Source organism: Nicotiana attenuata, chromosome 1 (assembly GCF_001879085.1).
Source record: "Nicotiana attenuata strain UT chromosome 1, NIATTr2, whole genome shotgun sequence".
Lineage (NCBI taxonomy): Eukaryota > Viridiplantae > Streptophyta > Magnoliopsida > Solanales > Solanaceae > Nicotiana > Nicotiana attenuata.
Genome location: NC_031989.1, coordinates 92781610 through 92788527, shown reverse-complemented (window position 1 = coordinate 92788527; position 6918 = coordinate 92781610).

Below are 6918 nucleotides of genomic sequence, written 5' to 3'. Positions count from 1 at the left end.
TTAGGTGACATTAGTATTAAACTGCTGAAAGATCAAAACTCTTTCAAGTAATACTCCACATACACTAAATCGCAGCAATCTAAGCAAGTCAGAAACAACATTTCCTCATCATTTTCAAAAGACAGCAACATTAGTTAAACCTCGCAGCAGTTTTGGTTTCAAATTCCCAATCTCACAAGGTGCTCTCATCCAAATTTACCTCTAGTTGGGAAATTCAAGTATGTATAATGGTGGTGTTTACGGTTTTGTTAAAAATTGACCCAGACTTAAAATCGATTCAAACCGGCTAAATATATTTTTTGGGTTTGGTTTTGGTTTGAATATAAATTTTAAAAAACTGACAGTTTTTTATTTGGTTCGAGGTCGACAAAAATCGAACCGGCTAAATATATATAATTGTGTGTGTGTGTGGGTTGGGGGGTTGGGGGGGGGGGTAGGGGTGCGCTAACCTACCACATAGTTATGTAAAAATAGCACGGTCTAGCCAGCTTTCGGACTGGTCATTCGAAAATAGCCAACATTTACCAAGTCAATGAAAAATAGCCAATATTTTACTGCAACAGAGACCGGTCCAGCATAATATACTGGAGTTCGTTGCACATGTGTATGAACTTCCAGCATATTATGCTGCAACTCCAACACACGGAAAGTTTCAGCATAATATACTGAAGATTCGAGCACTTGTGTATGAACTTCCAGCATATTTTATTGGATCGGTATACTTTGCTGGAACTCCAGTATATTATGCTGGAGTTCTAGTGTACTTATGCTGGAACTCCATTGTATTATGCTGGAGTTCCAGCATAATTATCTTGGAACTCCAGTATAATATGCTGGAGTTCAAGTATACTTATGCTGGAACTCCAGCATAATATACTGGCGTATTTTTCGGGTTTTGAACACTATTTTTGCTCAGATTTATCTTTACATGAAAAGTGGTTAAATTTTGATTATTTTTTAAATTGAGCTATTTTTGAACGACCACTTGTAAATCTAGCTATTTTGTAATTTCTTCCCATTGTTATAGTAGGTTAGCATTGTATACATATTTGAGTTCCAAAAATAAACTTATTATTTAATGTCAACACATTAAATATATGGATATTTTTGTCTTTCGTCAAAATATCTCATTTTCTTCTTGCAATTCACACTCGAGACACCCAATTCTTTGATGCAATTTTCACTCCATTTTGGAAGAAGAACATGTTCTCATTCTATCAACCAAGTGAAATAAAGTGATGATAGAGAGTACTTTATTTGGAGCTTGCCTAGTATTAAGTCATTGAAACAAATTAATTATTTAATTGGGCATAGAAAAAATGGGTCCTTCATAGAAATATACTTAACCGTCCGAGGGGAGAGTATTTTTAGTACATCGAGCAAGAACTGTCCCAAAAATGAAGGAGTTTGTTGTGTTTTCTCAATTTCTTAATCGCAGGCACCTTTGTGTTTTCTTCTCATTTTCTTTTTTAATTGGGTGTCATCTTGTTCTTGAATGTTTTCGATTTCTCACCCAACAGTTCTTACCTAACCTTGGTTTCAATCGAAAAGGCCAAACACTAATAAAATTTAGGATATGTTAAGAACAAAGATCAAAAAAATTAAAGAAGAAGAAGAAGGAGGAGTTGCTGAAATGATATGTTTGGAGCTTGAGGATGAGGACGGGGGATTGCTGGATTTGGGGGCCTCTTTTGTGAAAAGTCAAAACTGTTTGCATTGTTAATCAAAAGGTAGTGGCATATAATAAGGGTATTTTAGAAAACTTAAATATGTATACAATGTTAATATACTACAATCATATAGAACATATTTGACTCGGTAAGGAGTTTAAGAAAAAATAAAAACTTTTGGAATTTGTGGTTCTAAACAAGTCAAAAAGGGGCCTAGAGTATTTGTGTGGCTATAAAGCTTCTCATTAAGGGTAAAATCGTAAGTTTAAGCTAAATTGTTACCAAATTTAGAAAGGGGTCATTCTTTTTGGAACAGACCAATAAGAAAATAGGTTCACATAAACTGTAACAGAGGGAGTAGTAGGTTAGCAAATATATATTGTGATTAAAAAAATTAAATAGAATTTTTGGTTTCCCACCAAAATTTTGTTTTTAGTTTTAGGGAGTTTTTCTTATATATACTATAGTAGAAACTTATTTATATATTTTCTTTAGGTTTTGTAGTTTTCAATAAGTATATAGATTTTACTTGCAAATTGTATATATTCCCCGTTAAAAGGCTCCCGCCCCATTATTAATGTCTGCAATTAAGGGATTCGATTAAATCTTTTCCTTTTCCTCTCTCTTTTTTCCCTTTCCCTAATTTTTTCAGTTTGTTTGCCTAATGCACTCATCCACAAATTAGTCAATTCGATTCGAAGACCAAAAATACATATGATTCTCGAGCATACATACATACATACATACAAACAAACAATTATAGATTTTAAGATGTTGTGATTTGTGTAGATTTGATGTTCTTGCAAGTGATTGAGAATATCTTTTGGAGTTTATATCTCAATTTTGAGGGAGAGTGGTTAAGTATATAGTTGATTTTAGGTGAAAATTCAGATTGAAACTCAAAGAAGAAAAGTTGCAGGAATTGTATGATAATTGTATCAGAATTGTATCTGACACATCAATATCTAAAACATAATTGTATCATACTAATACAATTGTATCTAACTTGTATTTGATACATTAATACCTAAAACTATGGGTGTTCAAATCAAACCAGAAAATAGCACCAATCCGAAAAGTCAAACCAAACAGATTAAAAAACTCGAGTAGGTTTGGTTTGATTTGATTTGGTATTGAGTAAAAAAACCCGAACCAAACCAACATATAAATATATAATTTTTATATATTTAAAAAATATCTAGAAATATTTGGGATCCTCTCACAGGATATAATATTTAATAGAACTATGAAGTGCATCCATTTTTATTTACTTTAAATAATGAATTGTTTCATCACTTTCTTATCAAGTGTTATTGAAATGCGTCAATCTCTTTGTTCTTTCATATTCATATGTCAAGATCTCTTAAATTTTTATATCTTTTTCGAATTTGAAATGGTATTTTTATAATTTTAAAATTAAATAGAACATATCATTATTATGTTTAATATTGATTTTTGTGTTTAATTATCAAAATTTGATTAACCTTTAAATAAGCGTACATCAACGAAAAATTATTGTTAGACGACTAAAAAAATAACTATCATGTGTTACAAAAAAATTTCTCCCCAAATAATATATTAACTAATCATATGTTTATCAGTTTGTTCAATTTTTACTAAATGTATATTTGCTTATCAAAACTTAATTTATAAATTTAACACAGTAAGATTGAAATAATATTTATGTAATAAAAGAAATCAAAGAAACCCCAAAAAACAGACAAAATCGAACCAATTCAAACCGATATAGCTAGGTAAACTTCCCTTAGTTTTACCTCTACACGCTAATGGTCTTTAGGCCGTAAGCCTAATTCTAAAAAGAAAATCATGAATCCTAAGTCCAAACTGTATAGGTCAAAATCTGAACAAAAGAATTCTGCTTAAAGAAGAACGACCAGGAGTCAACCAAGCCGAGGTCATGTATAGGAAGCAATATACCGGCGAGTGATTTAGTCACGGTCGAGGTCGAGCAATCGATTCGGCCTGAACGGCTAGTTCAACACTTGGACATTTCAGAGGAATATTCTACAGGATATTCCAAGAACTTTGGTACTCCGGTTAAGGATCGCTGGGTAAGGAAAGTATTTGGTATAAATATCATGAGAGAGACATAAGGGAGGCTAGGAGGAACACAGAAAAAGAAATATATGCATCTCTCTCAAGGTGAAGATAATCCTAGATCTCAGACTCCTCGCCGAAAAAGGAGAAAAGGTCTATGAATATCAGTATTCATCTATAATTCAACTTATCAAACGTACGGAGGTCTGTCTTGTTCAAGAATAGTGATTCTTCTCATTTATGTATTCTTCATTATCATTCGATATTATTGGAGCCATCATCCTTTTCTTACATTATGAAATCCAATCGCAACTGTAATCAAATTTTATGTTCAGCTATGCTTGTTTATTCCTATCTTCTATCTCAAATCTAGAATAAATTATCTCTGGCTAGGATTTGCCTCAAATCTGTTAGATCCAGTTTTAATGATGCAAATAATATACATGCAGGAAATAAATTACAAGGAATCAAGAAGATACTACAAGACTGCTGGAGTCAATCCGGATGCCTAAGGAAAGAAATCAATCAACAAAGATTACAATACAATCCGCAAATCTGGATAACTAAGGAAAGAATCCAATCAATCAGCAAAGAGTAACGGTCAGCTGCGATGGAGAAAATCAAGCAAGCCTAAAGTTAAGGCACGAATCAAGGCCATCATCTCGGAAGATCGATGAGTCTGTAAAGATTGGTACGCGACTAATTTCGGAAAAATCAACAATCAAGGAGCAAGTCTTCATCACATACATCTGCTGAAGGAAGGAAATCAAGGGAAAGCAACGACCAGCTATCTTATTCTTGGAAAGAATCAATCTCTTTCCAAGGATCAAATCTCTTGGGTTGTCAAGCCTCGACCTTCATCAAAGTATTTATACCCAGCCTTAAACCCTAGTCAGACATACTTTGATCGAACCAAAAACCACTCTCTTTATTCTACTGCAAACAAACATTGTAGTTCACTAAGATCTGCTGTGTATCAAGTCAGAGAAAAAAGGAGAGTACAACATTGGTGAGGCATTGTATAAAAAAGAAACGAGTGCTAGAGAAACATGTTGTCAATTCACTTCAACTGTACTCGGAGAAACACATTTACTAAAAGAGAACTCCCTTGCAACCCAAGGGGACTGGACTAGGATTCATATTGAATCCGAACCAGTATAAAATCCTGGTGTCTTTAATTCCTGCATTTACCTTCTGCAATTTACTTTATGTCATTATAGCTGTTAAGTTAATATATATCTAGTCGACTACTCGATTAAATAGTCGACTAATAAGCGATTAAGTTTAAATATTTACAATTCACCCCCTCTTGTACTTTCAAAATCTTCTTATTTAATTGGTTTAACAAAAAGGGCTTGAAACTTTTTGGTCAAACAATATGGCGCCGTTTGCGGGGATTTCCTAGGCAGAGTTTTAGTTTCCTCTAGATCTAAACCCGTTCTAGTTCTACTTCCCATTTGCCCTAACTTCGTCCTTTCGCCGTTGTGCTTGTGGTGCGGCCTATGTTTCCATATCTTCACGCACTCAGGACTGGATCGGATTGGAACTTGAATTCGAAGATCCCAATAGGCGAAATAAGTCATCAACCCATAAGGTGCCCAGGTTCGACTAACGCCGAAGCTAAGTACGAGGCTGAGATCGGATTTGAAGCTAGCACTCTCAGTTCATTGTCAACCAGATTAAAAGGACTTGCCGGACCCAAGTAGCGGAGATGGAAAAAACACCAAGCCAAAAACCCACAAGATGTCATCCGAGCCCGGTGAATATTAGCTCAGCCAATGATAGCAGCTATGAAACATAGCTAAAGAAGGGAACGTGGTCGCTCCATTCCACCTGTCGACCAATCAGTCGAGGTAATAAACGATTTCGTTTGGCTTTAACTTCCTCTTTCTTTTAAGAATGAACAGGAACAGAGGCATACTCACTGACAAGCGAACAGGGAACAAACGCCATCAAAATAGCACACTAAGAAAATGCTCCGCGCCATACCATCCTGCAAGCAACAGTCGAGCGAAACCCCCCCCCCCCCAAATAAGTTGGTACTCAATGACATAAAGGAAAAATCTGTATAGACCGAGATTGGATCACCAGCCCGGATAACATACGAATCCCCCCAACATACAGATAGAACACATGTGCATGAAACTCACCCACACGCTCGCCAAAGCCACTATGCGACAACACAACTAGCCAAAATTCAATCTCGTACACACATCGAGATGTCCCGACGCTTGAGCGAAACATTCATCGCCCGCCCTATCAACTACCTCTCCAAGCCAAGTGATGAAGGAACTAGATAGACTGGGACTCCCCGTCTGTATGCACGAACCATGCAACAACATGTAGTATTCTCTGATAAATGAGCGAGCGAAGCAACATATGGAATTCTTACGCAACTCCACCAAGGTTACACATCACACCAGCACAAGTCTAAATTCGACCTCGCTCGAATTAATAAGATAAATTCGACCTCACTCGAATTAACAATATAAATTCGACCTCGCTTGAATTAACAAGATAAATTCGACCTCGCTCGAATTAACAGATAAATTCCACCTTGCTCGAATTAACGAGGTAAATTCGACCTCGCTCGAATTAATAGATAAATGACCTCGCTTGAATTAACAAGTCTAAATTCGACCTCGCTCGAATTAACAAGATATATTCAATCTCGCTCGAATTAACAAGTCTAAATTCGACCTCGCTCGAATTAACAAGTCTAAATTCAACCTCGCTCGAATTAACTACCGAAAGTCAGGGACTTGTTGCAAGAAGATCCTAAAAATTCGAAAAGAAAAGAGAAGGAAAGGCCAAAGACGTACAACCAAGGACAAATCGACAGTTCCATTCAAAGAAAAAATAGCGTCTTACAAAGGGCAAAAAGGAGGTCCCCGACCAACTAACTAAGTAAAAAAAATTAAGTACAGGAGGAAAAATTAAGTACAAAAGCTTCACTCAGCATTATCCCCATCCACACCGTCATCTCTCTCTCCGCTTGGTTCAGCGGCTTCACCTCCACCGTCACCCTCTCCATCGGAATGTTCATTGTTAGAGGTAAGCCCGTCCTCGACCTCAACACCTCCATTGGCCTCCGGCATCGCAGGGTCATAGCCGCAGGCAAGCTGGGCCTCACGCGCTTTTACACGAGCTTTTTCGAAAGCGGCTTCAGGAATACTACCCCGCTGCCAAC